The sequence below is a fragment of the Semicossyphus pulcher genome, unplaced genomic scaffold (assembly GCF_022749685.1).
Source record: "Semicossyphus pulcher isolate SPU_LCO1_2020_fin unplaced genomic scaffold, fSemPul1.0.p SCAF_26, whole genome shotgun sequence".
NCBI lineage: Eukaryota > Metazoa > Chordata > Actinopteri > Labriformes > Labridae > Semicossyphus > Semicossyphus pulcher.
Window position 1 is genome coordinate 2,759,809 of NW_027211700.1, and position 27,910 is coordinate 2,787,718.

Here is a 27,910-nt window from a genome sequence, read left to right on the forward strand (position 1 = left end):
TTTTCTGTAAACGATGCAGCACACGGAGAAGGAAGTGGTTTAAACAATAACAAGGTAGGCCTAGAAAGATGTTGGGGTGACAGCTCGCCTACCTGACGTTACCCAGCAGGTCCTGTCTGTATCATTAACAGGGCAAGCTAAGCAACAGCCGCACACACTGACTGACACATGTACAAACAGATCAGTATTAACTTTGACCAGCGGTGCATTAGTGATGTTTTTCCATTGGTTAAAACAGCAACAGCCTTGGCAACAACATTAATTGACATATATACAGACAAATCAGTGTTGCAAGCACGGTGCATAGGTTTAGTCTTTCAATGAGTCAGAACCGGGACAGGGCCTGGACGTATTAGTGTTTTATAGATATTTGTTGGGACACGGAGCTGGAAAACGGGACGGTCCCGGTCAGATCGGGACGACGGTCACCCGAGTCTAGAAGTCTTTTCAAGGAAGTTGTGGTGAGCAGAAGAGGTGTGTAAGCTCTCCTTCTTTGCAGTGTTAGTTTTGGATTAATTATTAACCTTAGTCTTAAGACGAAAATGCTCATTAGCTTTAGTCACATTTTAGTTTTTTTACCCGATACAGTTTTAGTCAATCAGAAGTCACATTTTTGTCTACTTTTAGTCAAAACGTTTTCTCTCTTTAATCTAAAGAAATTAATCTGACACAGGTTCTCAAGTCTCGTCCTGTCAGTAATTATTTCCTGACCATGTTCTCCAAGGGTCACCATTTTTTATCTAAAGCTATAGGCTGGCCCAGAGGTGGACTGAGTTGTCTTATTATCGGCAGATTGTCAGTTCGACACTGAACCTGAATTGCCGTGTGTGAAAGAGATTAACTTAGTTCTCTATGGGCAGCCTGGCTCTCTGTGTAGCTTTGTCATCAGTGTGTGAATGTTTGTGTGAAAGGTTTTGAGTGGTCGGAAGACTAGAAAATATAAGTGCAGTCCATTTACTAATTACCTCATCACATGTTAGACTGAAAAAACACCTTCAAAGAGACACCACACAGAAGCTAGCTGCGCGTGACGCCAAAGGAGGGTTGTGACAAAGCCTCAGTATTTGATGGGACTGTAGAATCTTGCAGGGAAAATTGTGCATCACTTTTCCTAGAGAGTCAAACAAACCATAAGTTGCTGGAGCTGTATGTGTTCGTCTTATTGAGACACACGTGCAAAGACTACAGAGGTCAAGTAGAGGCAGAAGAAGAAGTGCAGCCATGACACAAAACTAAAGTGTTAATATGCGATCGCTGTCAGGGCAGCATTGGGTTTGTGTCAAAGATATTGTATGTCATGAATATTGACTTTGGAATCTGAAAGTGTTTTGTAGCACAAGAAGTAAAGTTTCCATTTGATGTGCGTCAAAATAAAATCTAAGAAATCATTAGCTGGAGCAGAATAACCCACAGACTTCCAGCAGGGCCATAATGGAAACCACTGATTCCAATGAAGAATGTCTTTATCCCTGTCACCTTCCTTCAATCGCCTTTATAATGAATATTAATCAACGTCTTCATAATAGACCTGACTGCATGACCCATAGAATCTGTAGCCCCTTGTCTGTACGTAAAGCAGTTTCTTTGGCTTCAGTGAAAGACTGACGGTGTCTGTTGACCTTGTTGAGAATGGGTTGAACCAACAACAGCTGTGAATTGTGCACTAAAAGTCAAGTGCTTCTAAAGAGCTGAAAGGACTGTTCCAATCTGAGGAGCCATGGTCACCATTTTTTGCCTTTTTCCACCAACTTTTCATCAGAAAAAGCAATAAATTCCTTCTATACACACAACACTTGACCTGATTAATGTTGAGGACATTAGCATGGGTTGGGTTTTGCTCTGACAGGAATTGTTTCTGTTCACAGAGATGATCCTGGACCACTGACGGCTTGAGCAGGATTTAAAAGGTAAGGCAATTACCGTCACCGTATTGAATGGCTGCAAGACTCTGTGTTTGGCTTTTCATCTCAATCTCTGCTGCCTTTTGATGAGGCCACCTTGACAGCTCGCACATGATCCACCATCATGTAGGCGTTCAACCTTGAAAGTACACTGTTCATTGATTTTGAATACCTGCTCATACAAACATGTGGAAATCAATGCCTTTCCTACTTCATCTGAGCCACCCACACATCTTTACAATCAGAGGTTGGATTCACAAAGATTTCTAAGACTGGGCTGGAGAGTTAAACCACTTGGCTCTCAGACTGGTGTAATGTGAGGCGGCTGGACAGAAATACGGATTCATTTTGAGCCGGGAAAGTAAGCACCTTCTGTCTTTGGGATAAATCTGAACCAACAAACAAACCTGCTGACAAAAGACAGTCGCTAACACCTGCTGACAAAATCGGGGAAAACAGCTCAATTTGTGGTTTGCTAACAGTGGTGTAAAACAAGTAATGATAGGGTGCAAGTTAAAGAGACAGTGGTCGCCACTTGGAATTTTAACCTGCGATTGCTTCTCTCATTACCAAATTTATAAGGTTCTTGTAAATGTTAAATTCTTCCACAAGGCACACAGTTTCAGCCGGAGTGACTGGAGCTCAGTAGCCTGAGCCTTGAGCTCTCTCAGCCATGTTTTAAGAACACACGTCTTCATGGGCTCAGATTAGAGGAGTTTTACGTTTACACACTTCGAGCCAACACTTGGTCTGGTTTTGGACCATTGTCGGTACTGATGTTCAGCCCAGATTAACTGGTAATGTGAAGGCTTTACAGATGACTCAGACTCATCTATGTCACCCTGAACATTTAAAACAAGGTGTTTGATATTTAAGATTTAACATTTGAATGAATACGTCAGTACTTCCCTGGCAGAAAAACCATAATGGCCAATGAGAGACAAGCCGCTGTTGGCGTTTCCATTTCTAGGTGAATTGTAGCCATGAAGCTAATGTTAGCTTGCATATAACTATTGACAGTCATTAGTACAGTACTCACTCTCTTTATTGTAATTGCGTTGATCAAGTCCCTCCGACCGTTTGCTCCAGTCTTGTAAAGCCTTCTGCTTTTGTTTGCACGTGTGTCGTATGTTACTCTGAGCTTGGCCTACGGGCGGGCCCTCAAAGATCGAGTGTGTAATCTTGAGGATATTGATAGTATCTTTGAACACAAACATCCCCCCACCTTGTGTAGTACTGGAGTTTTTGCATTTATTCCAACGCGTCCTTTTTAAACCCACCAAAGACTTTTTTATTTTGCTGTTGGTGTGAAACCCTAAAGGCTGGAACTCCTCTCTTGTAATCTGCTCTGTAGAGGTTTGTAAATGTTCACAATACAAAGCACTCGGACAACACGTGACCTGGTGTGTGTGTGTGTTAATGTGTGAGTTTTATCGTGTGTTTGGTGTGGCCCAAAGGTGCTGTACAGTACAAAGATTTCTCGCCCTATAACAGTGGAGTTCCCCGGGAGGTAGCTCAGAGGCAGTGTGCGGTTCAGGGTGGTAAAGAGCCCAGGCCCTCTAAAGGTACAATAAGGATTCACTATTAGTCCCATTTAAAACATTAAACATGGATGGAGTCAAAGATATGGGCGCTGAGAGAGAAGGGAAAGAGTTGGAAGAAATTAAAAACTATACTTTTCTCTCAGATACATTTTGGCAGGAGGAATGTGGTTTGATTTTGCAGATGCTTCATTTCTCAAGTTTTTATTGTAGCCTTTAAACTCTGAGTCGTTGTAACCTCTGAGAGAAGAAACGAGACATTCTTTCCTTTACAAACGAGCAGTTAAATTCAGAAGCATTTAAACTCATCATGCTCATTTTAGTTCGCTCAGGAGTTTTACTACTACAGCATTACTTGGTCTGGTGCATAGACTGTATGTGAGAAGTGGACTTAGCCTTAGTTTGTGGACTACCTTTTTGAGGCCTCGAGTTTGGCATTTTGGTCGTCGCCATGTTGTTTCTTTGGAGCCAGAAGCGACCATATCTGGACGAGGGGGTGGATACGTATTGCTACACCTCTGTCCTAATTGACAGGTCGCTGTGTTAGCAACTTCTCAATCCTAAAGTAGCCACAGCCTCGAGCATACAACGCTTTATTGTCTAATTTACTCTAAATGGGACCATTACAACCCTCGTAATGGGACCAATGCTGTTAAATAGTTTTACTGCTGTTCCAGGTGAAATCCTACAAAGGGAGGGAATCCTTCAAATCATTTTAGAGCTTCTCGATTTAACAGAAACTTAAAACAGTGGTTCCCAACCTGGGGTCCGGGCCCGCCTTAGCGGGCGCGCGAGGCTTTGTATACACTGAGATGGTCAAGATTAGATTTGTACATGTTAAATAAAATCATCTAAAAAGCACTTACTTGATGATCAAACTAAACTGTTCAACTATTAAAAAAAAATTGGTCCTCAATCAAATATAGTAGCTACTTTGTTGGCCACACCTCTGTGATCTATCGGCTGATTGGTGTTCATTTTTGCCAATAAAGATTTGGATTGAATTAGTTTATTGATTTGGTGTATGCGTGTGCGGTCGAGGGGGGTCAGCCTTCTTAGATACAAGCAGGGGGCGCTCCAAGGAAAAAAGGCTGGGAACCAACCAGCCTTAAAAGACGATGGTTCTTTATATCTAGAGGAACATTGGGCCATGTTTACAGTTAAAACAACATATTTGGTTACTCATTAGCTAACGCTATAAACAACAGCTAACATTAGCATTCAACCTTTTCCTAGTTAACATTTAATAGTGTTTCAAGATACTATAGAAAAGGCGTAATTTTGCATTAGAAGCTAGCCCACAGTCTAAGCTAGGCATTGGTTGAATGCTAAAGCTAGCTGGTGTTACTTTGCTTTCAGTACCTAACGGATGATTTAATATGTCTTTCTTAGAAATATCGCTCGTTGTCCCTTTAGATTAAGAATAAACGTCGTCTACAGATACTGATCATTTGACGTGGACTTGTCAGATTCCCAACATATTGATTATTTGCCGACCTGAAAAACATTTTCAACAGCATTTGAGCTTCAAACCCTGAGCGTGATGTCAGAGGAAAATGGCTGCTGTGGAGACTTAGAAGCCTTGAAACTAGGGATTGAGGCTTTCTGAGGCTTGTTTTCTCATAGGCTCCTATAACCAGTGGTGTCGCCCCCTGCTGGCGACTCAGGAGAAAGAATGCAGGTTTAAGGCACTTCAGCAATGCCATTATTACATTCAGACTCGAGGCTAGGTTCACTTGTTATAGTCTGTGGAGATGGACTCACGTTTGGAGCCGGCCTCAGGTGGCCATTCGAGGAACTGCAGTTTTGCTATTGTAGTTTTTTGCCTTCATTTTTCAGGCCCGGAGGTCGCCGCCTGCCTCTGCTCCAATCGGTGATCAGGCAGATATGATGGCAGAATCATTACAAACTTTTCTCTTACAGTTTAGTACTTGTCCTTTTTACTGGTTGTCGTCCGTTTTCTTTCCTCAAACACACATTAATGAGAGAAAAAAGCAAACTTCCTCTCTGTGTGTTAAATCTAATGATGAATAGATAACACAGTGTGTTCTCTAGCAACAACAGCTCGCTTTGAACCCCACTGTTTCTGTTGCCTTGTACATATGTCACTTTGGATAGTCTCTTATAACAGGCCTTTTCCAGCTCATCAATGTCATCAACGTGTACTTGTCATTAGCGTTATGCTAACCTTTGCCATCCTTCATTTGATGGTTCTCAAGTGCTGTGCATCGAGTGGATCGCTGCTCTTTCTCTGCGCTGCTTTCTATGGACGTTAACGTGTGCGCAGGTTTTCTCCCTCCATGTTTTCCTTTCCAAACGCCTCCCAGAGCTGCTGCAGATTCAGGGGGAAGAAATGATTGTTCTTCTTGAGGGCTGGAGGAAGTCATCGACAGCTCTGTTCCCCCTCCTTCTTCCTTCCTCTCCCTCCCTCACCCCTTATCATCTGTCTATAATACAAAGTGCATCACAATGTTCCCATATGGCCGAAAGCACCGGAGAACTCGAGTGCTTTGCATGATAAATGATCCACGATGGAGAACAGGCTGCAGAGCGCTCCGCACTGATAAATAGGGTTTCTATTATAAAGGGCTGATATCGACCTTTTATGAAAAAGTGTGCATCACCCGGCCTGCTTTGGAAATGACGGGTGTGATGCAGCTTTATTGATCACATATTTACTGTAGAATTGATTACAGTTTGCCTATAGGATCAGGATGATGCATTGCATGGCTCTGTCCGTTCGATTGAATTGATGCATCGTTCCCCGGGCTTGCACACAAAAAGTGGACATCAGCACTGAGAGCACGCTCTGCTGACAGCCAGCTGCATGTAGGAGCATCACTTGAGCCGGAGCAGCTTGTGTGCAGAGGCTGCAGCTTGTTTGCATGTGGAGAAAATGGCCGGGCAAAGTGAGAGAAGAACAAGGGTTTGGTTTCAGTAAAACAGTCACAGCAGTATTCAGAAATTCTTTAATAGAAACAACGTCTGGAAGCAGACCTCTCCCGTCCGGCCCGCCACGTTTAAAGTTGGATGGAACATGGTTATGTTTTCCTCAAAGCACCTAGAACTGAATTTGATTGCGCCTACCTTGTAGCTGCATTTTAGAGATGAAGAGCAAACAACAGTGGCCATGTTAACTGGCGACTTTCAGGCAAATGTGTGTCTGGTTGTCGTAGTTACAGCAGCTGTTGACAACAGTAAGAGAACACGTCGCTGTCCTCGTGAATGCCTCTTTGTTGTTTTTCCTTGCGAGGTCAAAATATACTTCTTTGTTACGTCTTTGAAGTGTTTGTGCAAACGTGTCATGAAGGCGACTGGCGCTCGTTCGTGTTCTGAACGCTGTTTGTTGTGACTCTAAAACAGGAAGAGAGCGAGTCACTCGTTACACCGAAACACCGGTCCTCCAAAACGGCTCGTCCTCTGTTGTTCGGAGGTATTTCAGGTTTAGGACGAGTGAGGTTAAGCAAGAAAGAATAATCAGCAAAATAATCAGCAAAGCCCTGTTCACCGTACCGTGTCCGATCGCACTTGAAGCTGTTTGTTGGCTCTTACTGACTTCGTTCCCTCCTGTCTCGATCGTTGCTTGTGTTGTATAAACTCTTAAATGTACGTCGCTTTGGACAAAAGCGTCTGCTAAATGAAATTGTAAAACTCTCACAAAGAGGTCATAAAACCTGCGTCTGCGCCGCAAAGCTACACGACTAACTTGTTGAAGCAGCTGAAAAAACAAAGTGCAGCATGACGAGTGTGTGAAGGCCGAGAGGAAGAACGAGCTGCTCCCCGTCCTCGTCCAGCGTCAAGTCAGACATCCAGAGCATCACGACACCCTCTCCACCTGACTCCCAAAGACACTGAGATGCACGATGCACCAAATTCCAACGAAGATATTAACTGCAAAAAAAGACAAGATTCATAAGTAAGGAAACATAAATATAAAATGAAATGTAGCAGAAATAATTGTAAAGCAGAATATGAAAGAAAATCTATGACATGATGCACAAAATAGAAAAGCTGAGCAGAAGACAAAAGAAGAATAAATTATGCAAACACAGGAGGAAGGGAGCCATCCATTGAACCGTCTTGATATTTAATAACATTTAAAAATGAATAAGGTTTTAATTAAAATCGGTTCATCCTTTTTTTTTACCACCCTTTAAAAACCCTTCTATTATTTCTTTAAGGTGTTTCCTGAATTTATTTGGCATAAAAATATGAAGATATTTGCACATAAATGATTCAGACTTTTGCTGTAAGCCTTCAGAAACTCGACTTTCCAATTTTGCATCACTTCTTACCTGCATTGCTCCTTTTCTCCTCTCCTCCTCTCCTCTCCTCTTTTACTCCCCCCTCCTGCTCTGCCTCCTCCTCCCTCCTGCACCTCACCTACAGCTTGCCTCTCTGTCTCCCTGTCTGTCTCCTGCTCCATTCAGACCAGAAGGCATCCTTACCCCCCCCTTCCTTTTTCTCTCCCTATACTCGTCTTTCTATAAGCTCTGCAGCCCCCCCGCTCTGCCTACATCTGGAGCCGCTGCTGAGCCATCTTCTTAAATTCCTGGCATGTTTCTCCTCTCTGAGCCCGGCATCCCCGGCTGGCTGTCTCCACTCTCGATCCAGCAGCATAAATTACTGCGTGTCCTCGCACAACCTATGCACACAGTTATATTCTAACACACACACTGTACGCTCTGAACTTATTCTGGATTCTTCCATCCCTGTGGAATCACAGTAAGCCAGCCGTATTGTTTGTTAGAGGCCGATGGAAGACGTGATTCAGGGATTAAATCATGATTTTGATCCATTTAAGATGATGTTGGTTTAATCTGATGATCCTGTCGTGTTTCAAAGGTTTCCTCGTGTGAGAACTCGGGGAATCGCAGTTGCAAAAATGTTTCAGAGCTTTTGGCAGAGAAATGTAATATTTTACCACGAACATCATCCATTATCTATACCGCTTATCCTGTTCAGGGAGCGCGGCAATGAATCTAACGAGCATGTCTTTGGACTGTGGGAGGAAGCTGGAGTACCCGGAGGGAACCCACACACGCACGGGGAGAACATGCAGACTCCACACAGAAAGGCCCACTGCGTCTGAACCGGGATTCGAATCGACGCCGCTAATCTGCAACCTGCAAAAACACTCGTGAATCAATAAGTCTTTAAGTCGAGGTGAAATGAAAAATGTCATTTTAATCCTTTTAGATCACATCCCCGGTAATATTGTGCATCTATTTGACAATATAGGCCAAAAAAAATACAAAAAATCAATGTCTTCGTATTCTTATATCAAAATCCGATCATTTTTTCTTCCGGTAAAACTAAATTTCCCGCGTGCTTACGTAAGTTAGCACCAAACAATTTCAACCAATCAATCTGCAACATTTAGCCGCAGAGCACCAAGAACGCTCGGTCAGTTAGCTAGCTACTGCGCTGTGGAGAACGTCTGTCTACGCCCACTTCTCAACGATCAAATCAAATCCCTCTGATGATATGTCCCGCCTGCACGTCCTGTTTCACTCGGAAATACGTCACGATACGGAAGCTAGATACTCTGGAAATGCTTGACTTTAAATGTTTTAAACTTCAATAATCCTCAGACAGCCTCTAAAAGTCAATAATGCGAATCATCAGTCAGTAAGTCTGCGTTTTGTCTGTTAAATCGAGCGACAGTCTGGCAGCCTGTTAACGTAACAAACCGAGTCTTAAAATAACCCTTTGTATTCATTATTAAATACCGACAGCCAGATGTTTTATCTGCAGATGTTTCCTCCTTGGAAACATAGCAAATAATTAAAAGCAGTAAAAACATTGAATAAATGTAATTTACTTAAAAAAACAGAGTTTCCTGGCTGCTCTTCTTCAGCAGACACAGGAGGGCAACGAGCCGAGCTGCGGCTGCTCAGGTTGTTTTTAGGTTTGGATTCCTTCAGCGTTTTTACCTTGAACTAAATTATTATGGAGGCGTCTCACTTCTTAACCTGTAAAGACGATAATAAAGTAGATTCAGGATAATATTCTTTGCCTTTCTGAACCTTTTTTGTCGAGCCCACAGGGGCAGCAAGCTGAACTGTTTTGCCCTGATGTGAAACACAACAAAGCTAGTCGCCTGGAAATGTTGACATCTAGTATTAATGGAAAACGAGCTCCTCATTGGTAAAAATAAAGTCGTGTAGGCCGATACCGGAGTTTGGTTTGGAGCTGACCTGAAAAACTAAAGAATGAACAATCGAAGCTTCAGCGGACGGTTACGGCCCTGATCCTCACCCTGCAGATTTTCTTTCATCTCCCGGAGAGCCATGCAGATGTGCACCATCTTTGCTTCTGAACAGCATGCGAAGTTCATTACTAAATAAGTAGCCATCCATGTGTTGTTGTTTTTTTCTCTCCTCCTCCTTTGTTTTATTTAGCGAAGGCCAACCCTCTCTCTGTACTGACAGCCCCCGAGCACGTCCCGTGGCCTTCTGCCATTCAGATACACAAGGAGGAAACTTCTGGCAAGGCTTGAGTCAGACGTCCCGCTGTATTGAGCCGTAACGCGCTCTGATTAAAGCAGTCCTGATTTGGATACACCGAGGAGGCCATGCACTCATTATGAGGGCGTTTACAATTAATAATGCACCATTAAAGTGAAATTGTGATTTAACTTGACTCGTTGTGCGCCAGAAGTCTTTGCCAGGAAGTCATGTGGTCGGCTGTAACGCATAAAAACAGGCATGAGCGACATTTTATTCCCGGTTCTTTGAGATTACAGGTCATCAAGGAAAACAGGCAACATTCATCTTTGTGATGACTTCTTCTTCTTCAAGCTTCACTTTAATAAAAGATAATGAAGGGACGTTATTAAGAACAGGAATTTATGTTGAAACCTGGGCTCTAGTTTTACATTTCTTCGAGTCTGACTAATTCAGTAGATTGTTTCAGTCTGCTGCTGTTAAACAGCAACGTAATGCTTGTGGCCAAAACAAAGTTTATCCATTAAAAGTTCTTGTTTTTGCCACCGACAGGCTCGGATTGTTGCTCTAAGTGTCTGACAACATGCCCCACAGAGATAGAGCTTTTTGTTACAGAGCTGGATGCTTTGTTGAACAGAAACACGCCTCTCGTCGCTCGATTCAAAGCCACCAGACTCCATTGACCAAAACAGTAATTTTACGTCGAAGAAGACAAAGGTTGCTGGTCTTCTGCTGCCTTGACCAATTAGCTTGAAAGTATTTGTGACATTGGTCTTTTAAAAGGAGTAGGCCACACAACACAACACAACACAAATGTAGCAAAACATTCCAAAAACTAACTCAGCAAGGCAACAAAAGACCTGAAATTGCAGGTTTTGTCAATAGAGTCTGGTGGCTTTGAAGAGAGGGTTGTCACGGCTGTGTCTTGTTTTTAAAAACATCTTACACCACCAAGTAGATGTTACAATGTAACAATGTTACATTGTGTTACAACGTAACATGACAATAGATGTTACAATGTTACACTATATTACGACGTAAAATTACAATACATGTTACAATGTTACATTACATTACGATGTAAAAATTGCTGTTTTTTCAGATCTTTTCTCTAATGTTGTAAATGAGATTTAATTATGTGGACACACTTACGACAAAGATGAAGTTACAGACATTACAGCCTGTTTCGCAATTAAATAGAAGAATACCAAAACTTGTTGTAACAAAATAATTTAAACCCTTAAAAACGTCAGTCTAGAGCCCAGGTTTGAAAATACCAGACTCCCCAGACTGAGCAGCTGAAGCAGGCGTCATTTTTGACAGTTGATGGTATCATTTGGGAACAACCAGGTCGAGCTATGGCTGAAATAATATTTCAAGCTATCCCACTTTACCCAGGGTCAAACTGACGAACAATCAGGAAGTAAGAATAATTTAGAGAGCATGCAACCAGATCTTGCAAAACCCAACTTTTCATAACTTTCTGATTTCAGAATTTGGCTGCATCCTTCAGGTTTTGAAACTTTCTGGAACAGAAAATCCAACAATCACAGCTGCTTCAGTCAGTGATTCATGCAGGATGGATATCAGATCAATATGTTTGTTAGATTTGCAGCATCGTCCAATATGAACTTTAAGCCTGGTGATGCGGCGTTAGATTTCATCATGTTCTCAATTTGTCAAATACCGATACTTTGCCAAGCCTGCCTGCTCTCTGCTTTTGTAGGATTTGTTTGGCACAAAAACAACTTGATTAAACGGATGAAGAACATCGTGGTGTGGCTTAAACTAAACAAACCAATCAAACCAATGTGGACTTTACACACAGTACCTGCACCCAGGTTTCATGTCTGCGTTATTCGATCGATCCATCACCCCCCAATCACCCCCCAAAATGGTCGTTCTTCTGTTTCCAGAACAGTCGCTCTGAGCGTCTGACACTGCAGCACGCTTTGAAGACTTGGAAGCTCCAACAGGCTGCATGTGTCTGAAAACGAAAGTGGTGATGACAAAGAAAGAAGACCAGGAGACTGCTGAGAGCTCCAGCATCGTTCACAGCTCCCCCGATGATGACAGACAACTTCAGCTTGGTTCCGTCAGCTTTGGCAAACCTCGCCGCGGGGAGCCTCGCTAGTTAATTTCAAAGCATTGTTCTGAGAAGCCATTGAAGCAGCCGTTCACCCAGAAACATACCCACAAACCAGGGGTCATGATCTACCGCAGCGGAAAGAGTTTTGTAGCACGACTGCATGGATCGCCTCCTCCTCTGAAAGGCGTGTCTGCGGCGGCCTTTATTTTGGCCGTGACATTTCTCTCTCTCTGGGCCGGCGCCAGACTCCCTCGCTGCTGGCTCTCTGGATTTATTGTCAGCAAACTTGTAGCGCAAATGTCACATTGTATTTCTGTTGATTGTAACACCACTGATTGTTGCTTTTTTTCCCTGTGTGATTCATTGAAAGTGCAGCTCTAAATCTGGAGGGTTTGAACTCATTTTGGATGCAGCCAGCGTCTTAAGTAGAAGGCTATAAAGCAATAAACGAATCCCATCTTAAAACATAAGGTTGAACAAAAGGATTGATTTTCTCTCTTGTATTCATCTCACAACTCTGCAGCAGCAGCAGCCAGACAGCGTCTGACAAATGCATGATGGGTACTGGTGTGGAGGGAGCGGAGAGAGCGGAGAGGGGGGGTAGGGAGTGGCAGAAAAATCGACTGGCAGAGTAACGAATGGCGGGGAGCCAGGCTGTCAGCTCACAGTGGCTGTCCTTCATGGGGGGGACGAGTAAATTGGTAAATGAAAAAGACAGAGAGAGAAGAGAAGAGGGGAAGATGGAGAGACCAAAAGAGGGCAGGGTTACTTCAAGTACCCCGAAATCCTGCAAAAAGGGGGACTTGTAAATATCTGATATGAAACTACTTAAACTGTCGAGGAGTGAAGGCTTTATCTTTTGGCATCCGTAAACCCTTCAGTGCTGCTGCCAGTGAAACTTTAATTTGGCTATTACAAACTTTTCTTCAAATAAAATTCGGTAAACTCGAGCCAGAACCTTCCGAAATTAATTCCAGTATATAAATGAACACAGTTTTGGAGTTGGAGCCATGAAGGTCCGTTTTTCAACGAGCTTCTTACTGAAGGTGACGGAGATCTAAAGACTGGAGGTGAGGAGAAGGTCGAGATAGCAGAGTGTGTGGATATTTAGTTTAGTGTTATTGTTTCGATACACTCTCAGAAGTTGTGACACAAGTATTACAAGAAACAACTGAAACTTTTTGACACTGGAAAGATTAAAACCATTGTTTTTGCAGTTTATTGTTTGGGCCTTTTCTTGATTAAAGTGGGCGAACTGACTGAAAGCTGTTAGATAAAAACTTTAAAGACAAAACTTAGAGTTGAAAAACTGCAAAACATTGTTTAAAAATGCATTTTATCTGCACGAAAGTATTTTAATTATATGACATTCTTCTTCTGGGGATTCTAATCCCGAATGAACACACATACAGTATTTTATATAGACTTACACACAATAAAGAAAGTAATCAACTAAGCAAAGTGTCTCACCAACCTTTATGCACAAAGTCCAACTTGTTCTCTTCCCTCGTTGTCAAATACTAGAGCACGACAGATGCACAACGTGTCTGTTTCTAGGTGCCCTTAGCGTTGTGTTATGGTATCCTCCATCTGTTTTAAGGTACCAAGTTTCTGTTTCAAGGTAGCCTTTAGTGCCAATTTTAAGGTCTGTTTTCTTCCTTTCTTACAAAGGTCTGTTTCAAGGTACCCTTAAATGTCTCTTTTAAGGTATCCTCCAGTTGTCTGTGAAGGTTCTCACTCGTCCATGTCGTGGTAATTCGAGGCTTAATCTAAAAGGCAACTGGACTCGGTTAAAGTTCTTGACAGTTCTTTAAAGAAGAAGACGCCTTTCTGATGAGAGGTGAAACGTCTTCAAGAAGTTCAACAAAGTCCAGCTGCCTTTGAATTAAGCTTAGAGTTATCCTCCAGTGTTTTTCTTTGGCCTCTGTTTAAAGGTGCTCATTCTGTTTCAAAGTACGCTTTACTGACAGTTTGGAGGTCTGTCTTCTTCCTTTCTCCCGCCTGTTAACATCTGTTTAAAGCCTCCCTCCATCTTTTTCAAGGCACACTTTAAGTACAGTTTTAGGTACCCTTCATCATCAAGGAATCATTTAGTGTCTGTTTCAAGGTTTGTGGTAAAGTATCCTCCAGTAGTTTCAAGCTACCCCAATTCAATGTCTTACACGATTAGTGTGACTGTGTTTTGGTTTCGGAGTTTTTGCATTCGTTTTCATAGATAAAATAACAAACAGGGAAAGAGAAAGTTGTTGAAACCCTCTGAAGCAGTTAAGTTGAGTCAACCTGCTCAGTTAAAACATTTGTGAGTGTGTGAGTTAGCTACTTTATTCTCCACCTGGTTCACACCTCCTCTCCCTCCAGGTTATGATCTCTTTCCTCCCCTCTGTTTTCTTCTTACACAGGACTCCTTTCATTAATAATCTCTCCACTGAAAAGTTTGTGTAACAAGACACCTTTGTCTTTTCCTCTGAACCCTGGAACTCTTTCTATTGGCTGCCTGATAGGCAGGTGATAATTATCTCAGGTCCTGCATGTATAGCAGTTTAACAAGAAGTTCAATACACAAGTAAATGCTAATTACTGTAATTGTCATTAACAGCACATCTGAAGGCGAAGCAATCAACATGTTGTTACTAATTTAGCCTGAGTGTGCCGACAGACAGACGGTTTAATTAGACTTTATAAAGCGTCCTGATTGCTCGTTTAGAAAAAGGCTTTTGTGAGCAGCAGCAGGTGAAGCGCTCCGGAGTCGTGACGCGGAAAACGTTAAAGTTAATGTATGTTTGAACGGACGGATTGTTTCAGTGTGAAGGCAGTGAACAGGTCGAAAGGTCAGGTCAGCACCTCTAATGTGATGACGTGATGTTCAGTAAAAAATAGACATAGTACTCTGATGTAAGTAGTTTCAATATGTTTTAATGAATTCATTATATAAAAGTGTTGTTACATTTATTTTCTAATCAAGACACATTGATTGTGGAATTTAGTTTGGTCACGTTTTCAGTCATTTTGTTTCCACTTTTTTTTTTCAATCAATAACGTAGTTTTCAAAGTTCTTTCAACAGCAGTTTGTTGTCTCAGGTGTTTATGTTTTTAGAATCAATCCTTACATTATTATAGTTAGCCTGAACTGACACACACTGATAGGGATCAATTTACATCTACATTAATTTATTCTTAAGTTTTTAAAAGAAAAATAAACACAGACAGTGATGTTAAATTAAGAAAAAAAACACTAACATCAAATTTTATCAATTTTTATTAAAGTTTACAAAATGAAAATTTGTACATATAATATAAAACTACAGTAAATATTGATACACAAATTAAAAGTGCTACAAATTAACAAACTTTAGCAAAGTGTACAAAACATGTTTGTCTAGTGTGGTTTTGTGATCAGATCATTCCTTTTTTTTTTACATCACTCACAAAACATTGTTTCTACCTTAAAGTCGAATATATTAAAGACGCCCTCCAGTGAACATCCAGTGTTTAACCTTGTAAACATGGCAGGTTCGAGACGTCACAAACCTAAAGAGCCAATCCCGTTAATGGACGGGGTGACACTATGCATAGTCATTATGTGTAACCTATGGCAACCACGTCAGCGATGCGTGCGCCAGCTGTAACTGTCATTTTTGCAAACTCACTACTGACTACTAACGTTAACATTACTACTACTAATTACTGGGGATGCACGATATTATCGGCACGTTATCGGTATCAGCAGATATGTAATTTTTCTGCTGATAAAACAACACTTTAATTCTGCCTAAATGCTCCATGTTTCCATAAAAAAGCAGTAATGCTACAACATTAACTGGGCAGGACTGTGCGCACGCACTGCCGGCACAAAGTTATCAACAATATACAAATAAAGACTACAAAGTCTCATCAATTGAACCATAAGCACTCTAACTGACACAACATTGTGTAAGTATACATTTTATATGAAATGAAGAAAGTTTCAGCATGAAATTTAACAGTCAGACACTTCCAACATTATGTAGAGAAAGTAGCCCGTGTTGAATTTAACTGTGGGGGTGGATGGAGTCCGGCTGCACGGGGAAAGAAGAGCAGACACTCACAGTTAGCAGATCTCACGGGCAGTAAGAGTGGGCCAGACTATAACCTGGAGGGATGGCACTGCAGCATCCATTTCACACTGTAGCATGTGCTGTGTTACAGTACATTCAGGAATCACTGTGAGTTTCAGTGTCTCCCAGACTGCTACTTCAAGCTGCAATTGATTCCAAAGTCAATTTAAAGTCCTCCTGTCTGATTGGACAGTCGGGGAAATTCTGCCTTGAATTTAATTGGTTCCACGCAGCCGTCTACCTCGAAAAAACTGGTTTAGTGTGACTCTGCTCACAGGCAGATTTGTCTGGTTGGTTTAACTGGCCAATCACAGTTTGGAAAACCGCAGCAGAAAAAAACATCTGTTGTTGGGAGCCGTAAGTTTGCCATTCAGATACAAAACTTGAAGGTTATAGGCTGATAAAAAATGAGGTGCAGCTTCAGCTTTTTAACAAAGGCTGCAGCTCCACAGGCTTAAAAAACATATTTCAACAGGTTTTCTTCAAGTATATTTCAACAACTTCCCACTGATCGCTGTCCACCTGTGGTCGAATCATTTGTCTTAGTAAATCATCCAGGAGTTTTCTTTCAAATTCTTTTACTTTGTGCAGAGCTGCTAACCAGACGTGTGTTTCACTGGAGAGTCTGATGGTAGAAAGACGTTCTTCCTAGAGACCGACCGATTTATCGGCCGATATTCACACTTTGCAGATACATCGGTATCGGCGTATATGTCCTCCAGTTTGCTCCGATATAAAAATACATTTAATTTTGGCAGTACTGTGGAAATTAGCCAGTGCACCTCCTGACAAGCAGGGGGTGCAGTTTTAATTTTGACAGTGTGAGAGCAGGGCTCTCAGTGTTTTAAACAAAATACAGCTGAAGTCATGAAATGAAACAACCTCCTCACTCACAGTTAAACTATAAACCTGCACAAAAATGACAATTACCAACATATGCAGAACATATGTTCTAAACAGACGCATTAAAAACACTAACAACATATTTGCACATAAATAGCAAACTTAACTTAAAGTACTCAGTCAGCACTAGGCGGCAGGCATGATGGGAAATGAGGACGTCCCTATCGCTGCCAGAGTGCTCGTCACAGCTGAGCAGAGCAGCACACGCAGCGAAGGGAAGCAATAGGAAGCATTATCTTTCCCATACACAACGAAACACTGTGAACAACAAACTCATGTTAAAATCACAGTAATCAGCCAAAGCTTGCTTTCAGAGCACCGCTGTCTCTACACTCTGCGCATCTAAACTGCGCAGACAAGATCCCGTGTGTCCAGTCTGGCTCTCAGTTAGTTTGAAGTTCGATAGTAATGAAGGCACAGGAGCTTTAAGCTTTTTTGTCTGCTAGTTTCACAGCGGTTACGCTCTAAACAACAAGCTTACACGTCTACACCTCCGTACAACCACTCAGGAAGATGCAGGGTTTTGTTTTAATAAGCCATCGTCGCGCTGCTGCCAGGTGTGTGCGTCTGTCTGCTCCGCCCGCAGCACACCTGCAGCTCCTTCCAGCAGTGAGACTTTTGTGTTTTTGTGTTATACTTCTATTTTATTTGATATTTTATTTTGGTGCTATTTAAGCTGCTACAGAAACACTTCTCAGATTTGGAATTTTAATATTTTAATTTCAGATACATTTTGAACATATGTGAATATATCGGCCGATATATCGATATCGGAATTTTTTTACTCCCTAATATCGAAATCGGCATCGGCTCCAAAAATCCAATATCGGTCGGCCTCTAGTTCTTCCATTCTCAAGGAAACCCCTTAAATCTGTTTTAGTGAGACATTTTTCTGTAAGTCACCGTAAAAGGACTCTATTCATCTTTTCTCGGCCTTCCATTTCCTGTCAAGAGATGTTCCTTCTAAGAAAATGATGATATCGCCCTTCAAAACCAGCGTGCTTCACTCACTGTAGTCCACAGTCGTGTTCAAACCTTGTCGTCACAGTTAAAGGCTGCAAAAGATCTTTCCTTTCTATCACCTTGGAATTTGTATTGTCAGTTCGAATATTCAACTCTGGTTTTTGGTCTTGCAGGAGGCTCAAGCTCCAGTACTCAGGATTAAAGGGCTGCTTGTTTGACCCAACCATCCCTCCCAACCGCCAACCCATGGACATTTTGGCTCTATCTACCAGGCTAAGGCCGGGTGCAAACTACAAGATAATCAAGCCTGATTCCCTTCAGACAAAAGTAAGTCCTGATTCTTTGATGCTTCTAAAGATGATCTCTCCAGATGTTCCTGCCGTGTGAGGGATGTTAAGAGTGATTCTGCTTCCCCCGATCTGCTCAGAAAAACAACGCGGCCGCGATTTCAAATATTAACCATGTTAAAAATTTAGGATCTGATATCCTGTTGTGTGGGGGGGAACCCCGAGGGCAGCCGAGCATGCTCTCTGTGGATCGTCACGTGAAACCAAACGACAGCCAATCAGAAAGCAAGCTGACTGAAGAAGGAAGCACAACAACCGCAGCCATGGCGACAAAAGCAAACGTACAGCATAAAGTGACATGGAGTTTATCCACACTGTAGCAAACAGTCAAAGTCAGGTTAAAAATTGAACTTTACAGTTTTTTCTGTGAAAGCTTTGATCCATGTTTTAATAGTGAGCTCAGTGTATCCGATAACTCTCCACACAGTGATGCAAGAATCATAATGTTTCGCCTACAGTCCTCCTAAAACTGCACAGCTTTTTTAATTGTCAAAACAATACTAACTTTGCAGCACATTTATCATATTTTCTACACGTAAAGAAAAAAAGCTCCTGCAGGCTGGAGGTGTCGGTGCCACCCGACAGACACAGCCGAGCACCACATGAAGACGTACGAGGGCTCTGTCGGGAAGGGGCTTTTATTTTCTTAGTAAATGTACGACTTCCTGTCAGAAATAAAACAGTAGAATCCCATTCGGAGCTCAGATTAATCTTTAACTGTATAATCACATGTATCTAAGTACAGAAATGTCACTGACTCTGCACATGCCCCGTTAAATTTTTGGTGTGTTTTATAACAATTAGCATTTCCTTATTGTCCTTATCGTGCTCTGGGAGCACGGCTTCAGAAAGTCTTATCTGAGCGTCTTTCCGCCTCTCTGCTCGGCACAGCAGGCTTTGATTTTGCTCCTTTTGCTTTCACTGAGCTTATCTTGCAACTGGCACAAAGTGAGCCATTGCTGCAGCGCCGTCCAATCAGCTGCAAACACACGCTCTCCACTTCCTGGTCTTTATCGACCCGTGGCATCTGATTGGACTGAGAGGAGCACAAATGCCCCCTTCGTCTCTTCCACGCTTTGTCTTCCTTTTTCTGAAATGGCGGACACGTTTCGTTCTTTTATTCGTGTCTTATTATACGTTTGTTTTTTTATTTATTGTCCCATAATGAGCAAAAATAGAAGATAAAAGTTTAATGATCCCCTCTGGAGCGATGGGGTCATTACGGTAGGGAAATAAAAAGAGATCAGCACAGAAAATAAAAAACATGCAGGATTGGGGGAAATTAGTGAAATAAAACCATAAAATATGGAAGAAACGGGGCTAATATCGTTATGAAGATGTGTTTCTCAGGCAGAGCGGACAGTAGACAGCGGCGGTAATGGCACTCTGCTTTCAGTGGCAGCACCAGCTGTGCCCGAGCCAAATGGGCACCGACAGCGATTCAGGCCGAGCAGGGTCATACGAGGACACCAACACAGAGGGGGGAGGGGGTGGTTGGCGGGGCGGGGAGAGAGAGATGGAGAGAGGAGGAAGAAAGGCGAGGAAGGCAAGAGATATTGTGAGGAAAAGGGGGAGGGAGGGAGGAGGAGAGGAGAGAGCGTTTGGTACGATGAAGGAAACAAAAGGACAGCGAGAAAGGCAAACAAAAGGCTGGGCGGCGGGGTTAGTCTGACGAAGCTGTTTGCTGATATTTGCGGCCAATAACGACTTTGTGGTAAACACAGATGTCATGAAATCATCCTCCACCTCCAGCATGCGACGCAGAGTGTTTATATGTTCTACAATCTGAGCTCAAGTCGAGATACCTGCGTCTATTAAAAATACCTTCTTTGAGGGGCAGATGCTTTTTATTCGTTAAGCTAAGAAAACCATTATTAAATGTCTAATGCCGGAACTTTGACTGTACCTTAAATAAAGAAACCATACATTGAAATGACGTACATTTTGGATGATTCGGCACCCCATAATCTGCGTCAGATGTTGAGTGCAAATTAAGGAAGAAGTGAGAAACAAAGAGGAGGGGTGTGGAGGACGGGGTGTGCGAAAGACGTCACTCTTTAACAAGTGTCTACTGTTGAATAGAATCTGCACTGATGATGGTCAGGAAGAAACACAACACTGCACACTCTATGATAGTTCTAGGTGCATTTCAGTTTTTCATTGAGCATACTACAAACACAAATGAGTCGTTGAACGTATCTTATCCAGCTGTCTGTGTGCACAATGCGTAGTGCTTAATCAAACATTATCAATATAGACACCTTTAGTCATTGGCACCATTTGGTAGCCTTGTTTAGCCTCTGTTTTAAGGTTGCCATGGCAGCTGTTTAAAGTTATCTTTTAAACCAGTTTGATTTGTTTTCTACCTTTTAACACCTAATTAATATTAAATAGTCTATTTCTTTGGCTTTAGGCTAAAAGCTACTTGGTTAAATTTGGTGAACACATCTGGTAAAGTAATAATTCAAAGAAGACTTTTTGTGTAACACAACATCTGATCCCTGGTCTCCTGAGTCAATCAATTCATCTGCAATCTGCATTGTTCCACCCATTCATCTCCCCATTGGAGTAAGGCGACAGGCAGGATCTCTTAAAGGCATCCCAAAGGTCTTCAGACAGGCTCAAGATTACGTTGGTTAGGTAGGAGTTATAGTGAATTACCTTTCATAGAAACAAGTACATACAGTGGAGTAGAACAGCCTTGGTAGTTACAAGAATGTGATAAAGTTTGATACCAAGACTCAGACCAAAAGTGATCTGAAGGATTGTTCTGAGCCTTTGCCAACCTGACAACTCTTTGTGGGTGTAACCATTGAGGATATTTCGCTTTTTGTCCAAGTCTATCACCAGACACAAACCAACCACATCACGTGCCGATATAAGGCAATGGATGATTTTGGTCAAGGTAAGGTAAATATCGCCATTACCATCAGTCAGAGTATTTAAATTTAACAACAGGTCTTGCAGTGGTGGGAATCGAACTGTAATCTTCTGTAAGGAGGTTAAATGCTACATCAAACACACCCAAATAATTTGCCCCACCCCTTATATGGGGCTCCCAACTTATGCCAACGTAAACGTTGGTATACAGCATTGATTGGGAGTTGTGTGATTGTCCGACATGTAAATTTGTCCAAGGCATTCAATATTTGGCTGTTAAACTTCCTAAGAACCAAATGCATCGTCTATGTGGGTGGGGGTACGTAGAAGTTCCATAGAAGTAATCACATCTCATAAAACCAAAGTCATCCTTATTAGTTTTGTCCTGGGTGGATCTTTATCAAACAGGGGGACTGATTCATTCCACTTTCTATCTTTGCTTCCCATCGTGTTGTCTGCCTGCAGCTCTGATTTCAATCCTCTTAGCTTTGTCTTTTCCCAGCACAACAGAAAGATTCCCAAGACCGGAGCCAAACGAGATCACAGATAAATGTTAAAACCCTTATGAGGGAAACACTGTCAGAGGGGAGACGAGCAGTCCAAGCCAACAGATGCTGATTAGTGGCCTTTGCATGGGGGTCTTTTCTTTCCAAGGAGTCGATTGCCAAGGAATAAATTACTGACCGTGCAATAAATTAGTGGCCGTGCACTACAAGAATGTTAAGAAGCTTGGCATCCCAATGAAGATTAGGAAAACAACTGATAAGTTTATTCTGTGGCCGTCCTCAGCAGGTGCCCCTCTGCTTTTAGGACTTACCTCTATGATCCTCGATGAGTAAAGGCTTGACTGATCTTTTAGCTAGTGATGGTAGAACACTGACAGTACTACAGTGACCAGACGTCCCAGTTTGTCTTGCATTGTACCGCTTCGTCTAGCATGGTCTTGGTTTGTCCGGTATCATTTGGTTTGTTCGGTATCGTCTCAATTAGTCCAGCATCGTAGCGCTTAGTCCAGCATGGTCTTGGTTTGTCTGGTATCGTCTCGATTAGTCCAGCATCGTCGCAGTTAGTCCAACATAGTCTCAGTTTGTCCGGTATCATCCCGGTCTAAAGCTTGATGTGCTAAGTCCAGACAAATATCTGTAAAACATAAAAATGTTTTCAACATTTACTTCCAAATTAGTTAGTTTGGTACCACTCCTTACAACCCAACTGACCATCAACAATGTACCACGTGTCTGAAGTCAACACGGAATTGGCTTTCCAGCGAGGATTAGCAAAACAATTGATACATTTGTCAGCTTTGAAGACCTGTTCTTTAATCCTGGTTTAATAATTATTGGCTGACCTTTGTGGCCTTCGTTCTACTAACCAAATGTCTCGATTTGTCTGGAACCGTCCCGGTGGAAAGCTTGATGTCCCGACAAGTATCTGTAAAATATTGAAATGTCCCAGTTTTCACTATGATTTCATAATTATTTAAAATACTGTTGTGTGTGTGTTTATGTAGATCTTAATCAGTACTAGTACTCCGCTAAAAATTCTTGATTTGTCCGGCATCTGCCCGGTCTCAGTTGATGTGTTGAGCCCTGATCTGTAAAATACTGAAATATTCAACTTTCAACATTCACGACCATAATTAAACTTAGTTTTAGCGCTTACTTCGATGGTTATGTTTTGTACCATTTTAATTCTGAATTCAACACAAACTTGTCTCACTTTTGTCAATCAATCAATGTGTCTGAAAGGCTGTTGCAGCCTTTAAGGAAGCTAGATGCTTGCGGCTAGCGGTTAGCTCTCATACCAAAGAGAAATGTTTCTTTCTAAAGAGCAAAAAGTACCTGGCAAAGAAAATGCAGCTTTTTTCCATGGTGTTAAACGATGCGTTTGTAAGGTGTGCCCAGAGCTAAAAATAATTGCCCCCCATCCTGATGAAAATGCCTACAGAGCATGCATTTACATTAAAGGGTCCCAGTTTGGGGGTTTGAAAATCACCATAGATGATATTTTATTTGCAGGGCTGGTTTTTGATATCCTTCTCCTCCTACGCTGTCAGTGTGATTGTTCAGCATCGCCCACTTCACAGACCTCCATCATTAAAAGAATAAATTCAACCTGGGACTTTCAAACAGTCCAAAACTTTTATGTAAAGAACAAAATTGGGGTGTTTTGTAATTGAATTTCTTGTGGAAGTAATGACATCTGAGCTGGGATCGTTTGTAGCTGCCTCACGTTGTGATCTGTCGAGGCCACTGCAGTGGAAAGATTGGTCTCCTTGCTTTATATATGGCTGCAGTTCTTTTTAATGCCATCGTAAAATTACAAGTTAAACAATGAAAGACTTTTGTTGGCCTTTTATTCCAATCATTCCTTTAGAGGTGAACTAAACAAAAGATTACCGTTGATGTTTCACGTCATGCAAAAAGAATTCAAAATCAAACTGTTGCAGCTGTCGGAAAATATCTCTCAGTCGTGTCTTGGAGATTCGGGGCTGGACTGTCGGTCTACTTGGGGGTCCACGACAATAAAATGTTTGAGACTCAAATCTCAAACTTCAAATAACTGCAGAGGCGGAGTGGAGCTCTACTCTAATGTTGGAGGGACGGCCCGTATTGGTCCGTTGCAGTGCCGCCATTTTATATCAAATGGACTCTGGGGAAGATTAGGAGATACTTTTGTCAGACAGACCGAGGCTGAATGGAGAGAAAGAAAGGGGAAATTTAGAGAGTTTGAGAAAGAAAGAGGCAGAGCAAATGAAACTGGACGATGAAGAGCCACGGGGAGACCGAGTGAAAGAAAAGGGGCTGAAGAGGGAGGGAGAGGTAAGCGATAGAGAGAAGGCCAAATGTGTCTGGGAAAGTTTTGGAGCTGAGGTGCATTGTGGGAGAGCAGACAGTGTGTCTGGGGGGTCTGAGGTGTGGATTAATGCCAGCGATTGGAGGAGGGCTGCCGCAGTTGTGCGTGAGCAGAATATCAGACGGAGAGAGACGAGAGGAGAGAAGATGGAAAGGGTACAGAGACTGAATTTTTGGGGAAAGGGGGTGATATTCTCCGCCTGAAGACACTACAGACAAGCGGCTCACGATGCATGAAAGAAAGTGCCAGTAAACTTCAGCTACAATATAAAACAGCACGCTTATAGAGTCCTCATCTGCATGGAGTTCTGTTTAAATTTAAAGTTGAATGAGGATTAATCCCTAATAAACTCCGGCTAGACTTATCAATCTATAATGTTTCAGCTCGTTTACAGGAAGGAAAAGTCCGTGTGCTGAAAGTCCGACAGAGTAAAACTCAGCTCCGGGTTTATCGTGAGCATTTGAGGCAGAACTCATAATCCGTGATCTATGAAATGGCACCATACAACTTTCATTTCTGCAGGAGAAGTAATTTGAAAGGATTACGAGGACTGCAGCAAACACATCCTATGAAGCCAGCGTCGGGCTGAAGGCTCGATACAGTAAAATTTCATTACAGCGAGATTATTGTGGATCTGTTTTGAGTTTTAGGCATTTATTTGTTATTTATTCCCTGAAGGAAACTTTATACTGGTAATATGTGTGCTAGAGATAGAATTAGAGTCCGTATGTGAAGGGCAGTGAAAGATGTAGTGGAGATCATAAAACCAGGAAAGGTCAAATGAGGCTCTGGCGGAGAGAGGCGACTAACAGCTCTTTGGAGGAGACACAGACATTACAGCTCTGGTTCCTTTTTCTTTAATGCATTATTTAAGTGTTTTCTACGGTGCCCAAACGCGTCAGTTTGGTTGAAGGTCTACTTGAGCACGCCGTGACAATAGAGGCACTTTCAATGTTTAAAAAGAGTATACCTTGGAGTTTTTCCATCATCAAAGCAATTTAAACTTTTGAAGTTAGAGTCCAGGAAACACTCGGATCCTTACAGTATTTCACGTTCATGTCTGGTGACCTGCTGGTTCTCACTGTACATGAAAGAAGAGTGGAGCTTTTCTTCTTCTACTGCTTTTATTCTTTACTGGCAGTTGGTAAAACTAGCTCTGAGGTACATTATTGCTAACAACTGAACTAGCACGGAACAAGGATCAAAGATGGGCAAAGAACGGCGATCAAGTACAACTCAGTTCCTGGAAGAACTGCATCTTTTGCAGATTAATGAAACATTCAGAACCGCGGCGAGTCCATCGGTTGGTTTCCTGATTTCATAGACGTATATTTGTTTGCTCCTTTTGCTATAATACTCTCAGAACTTGTTGATGGACCAACCCAAAGAGGCGATGTTAGCTAACGGTTGCACTTTAGTCTGATGATTTCCAACATTTACAAAACTTCTGACTGAGCTTCTACGACTGAGTTTGAGAATACTAAGAAACCTGGAGCAGCATTTTTTATCATTGTGGAAAGTGTTGCTACATTGTGCTCCGGTTGCCATGGAGCTTTTAACCCTCATTACAACTGGATGTAGGCACTGAATTTCAGACTGTGACAATTATTCAAATACAGTGGGATGTTCCAAACTCTGGAGCTTTTTATCGTACATCAGGGTTGTTCATTAATGCACAACCTTCCTTAGGTTTAACCTGAGCACTCTGCATTTAACCCTTCAAACATTCTTTATTAAACTTTTAATTTATATTTTGGGAGCCTTTGCTGTTAAGTAGACGCACACACATTTGTGTGTAGTTTTACATTTACATGACATTGTTTTACCTCGTTCATCAGCGCTGCTCGATACATTTCTGTTTACAATTTTCATCGCAAACATTTAAAAACCTCACACAATAAAATGCATCTTTATTGGTTAAAGTGCCCTCCGATAAACCTTCAAAAATCAGGAGATTAAACCAACAGAGTAATTTAAACACATATAGATGTCATATGGAAAGCCTAGAACATGTCATAAAATACAATATTATATTTTTTACGTCAATTCCACTAAAGTAAGAATCCGAACATGCAGATCTTCTTTCAGCTGTTGTTTATTGTAAATAGTTTAATCATATCGTAAGAAGAATAAAGGCTCTATTTATTGTAGATGGATTTTACCTCTTAAATGTGTCGCGTCGTGCCTCAGTAATTCCACTACAATAATGACACATGAGTGGCATAAAGTGGAGCACAACTGTGCAGCAGAAAAAGTCCCGTGTTTGGCCAGAGTAATTGGACGTTTGGAGGTTATAAAAGGTCATGTTTAGTTGGTGCTTGGGAGGCTAAAGTTTAAAAACACAGTTGAATATGATCCAGTCAGATCTGGCTGCGGTTTGGTGAATGTTTGGTACGTTTGTTTGGGACACTGGCCCGTCTCTGGTCTCTGCCCATAACTGCGTCGGGATCCATAATTACCCAGATACATTATATTTTAGGGCGATCTTTCCTCTCACTTAAATTCCTGTAAAGTGATGTCAGCATGCCCCTGTTTACCAAACCAGCCTGTGAGTGACGCCTCCTCGCACCAAAGAATACCAACGAGATGAGAGAGGAGAGCTAATTTTAGTGAGCGTGTGTTAGCGCTCGTTCTGAGACCGCTTTTTTTTTACTTTTACGTTTTCATTCGGGGGGATCTCTTTTCCTCGCAGCTGAATTTAATTTAAAAACAGTCCAAACTTGCAGCACCTCAGCGGAGCATGTGTATCTTTGCTCCTGCAGCTTAAATTGAAGCTGTCTCTGTGTCTCTGAGTGCTGTATTGATTCACTTGGCACCCACTTATGTCCTATAATGGAACAGAGCTCATGTGCTGTCACTAGCATTCGCAGAGCTGCACGACCCTACCTATTAATTCAGAGACTTAAAAAACACGACAAACAAGTCCTGCACTTGTGGTTTTGCAGAATGTCGGCCGCTCTCACGGTCCTATTACTGGAGCTGCATGTTATCAAAAGATATCAGTGTCAGAGGGACGTTTTTCTCGTATTATGATACAGTGAAATCTGGAGCTGCTCCCGAGCTGTGAAAGGCAGGCATATGGAGAAATGGTCTGTATCTGTGCCTCGGTAAACCAGAGCCAAGTCCCGAAATGACTCCTTCTTTTCTATTCGCAGCTGAGGCTAACTAAAGATTGGTATTTGTTTTTGGTGCATGGAAGCTTTCCAAGAAATGTGTGCGTGTGTATTTCTGTGTTTGCACTTTTGTTAGTGCATCCACGAGTGTGTACGTGCAGGCCAGTCAGTCTGCTTCTGGCTGTGTGGGACGCTCTGGGAGACGAGGATACGAGTGTGTGTGTGTGTGTGTGTGTGTGTATGTGTGTGTGTGTGTGTCCAAGTGTTTATGTGTCGGAGTAGTGGGGCGTTTTGGGAAAGAGAAGGACTGAGTGAGTAGTACCTCGGCTGGACTGTCCCTGTTGCGATTTTGGTAAGGGAGAAGAAGAAGAGGAGGAAGAAGAAGGAGTGTGCATGGAGGAGGAGGAGGGGAAAAAAAGGAGAGAAGAAGAAGGGAAGGGAAGGGGAGAGGTTCAGGGGTGACAGGAGGATGGCTTCATGGCTGCTTTTTCCCTGCGCTGAATCTCCACACTCCCCTTTCTCTTCTTTCTCTGATTCAGCTGAGCGAGAGAAACAGACAAGGAGAGTTTGAAGGCTGAAAAGAGAGAAAAATGAAGCCAATTTATCCGATTTTTTCTGTTTTCTTTTTTTAAGACTGGGATTTTGGCTGTCTTGCAAACAGATGTTGCTTGTCATTTGCTTGGGAAGCAGCTTGTAGAGGCTGAAAGATTAGCACTCGTTTATTATTTTTGCTAACGCGCGGTAAACCGAAATTGTAAAAACACCAAAAAAAAT

At 42.1% G+C, this 27,910-nt stretch overlaps 1 long non-coding RNA gene across 1 annotated transcript in view; it reads left to right on the forward strand.

Moving 5' to 3' along the window:
- LOC138604690 (uncharacterized) overlaps window positions 1–18,233 on the forward strand; it is an 88,826-nt gene extending 70,593 nt beyond the window's left edge. The window contains exons 3-4 of the long non-coding RNA XR_011309300.1: window positions 1,866–1,907; window positions 18,114–18,233. This is a non-coding gene — a long non-coding RNA (uncharacterized lncRNA). The remainder of the gene's footprint in view (window positions 1–1,865; window positions 1,908–18,113) is intronic.
- Window positions 18,234–27,910: the final 9,677 nt, after the last annotated feature.